The sequence below is a fragment of the Tupaia chinensis genome, unplaced genomic scaffold, assembly GCF_000334495.1.
Source record: "Tupaia chinensis unplaced genomic scaffold, TupChi_1.0 Scaffold000275_1, whole genome shotgun sequence".
Classification (NCBI taxonomy): Eukaryota; Metazoa; Chordata; class Mammalia; order Scandentia; family Tupaiidae; genus Tupaia; species Tupaia belangeri.
Window position 1 is genome coordinate 7,906,358 of NW_006159757.1, and position 210 is coordinate 7,906,567.

Genomic DNA, 210 nt, shown 5'->3' on the forward strand with positions numbered 1-210 from the left:
CATCTTGAAAACCACACCAGGCCTATGTGCATGTGTGCCCAAAATTCTGAGAGGAGAATGGAGAAGAGATCACAGTGTGCCCATCTCCCCTTGGTAGGTGATTTCTCACTTTTCTTCCAACTCTCTCTCCATCCCCGGTGATACACATTCCCTATAGCAAATGATCTTTTTAATTGTTTCTCTCAATGTCTGAAATAAGTCAACTAATAT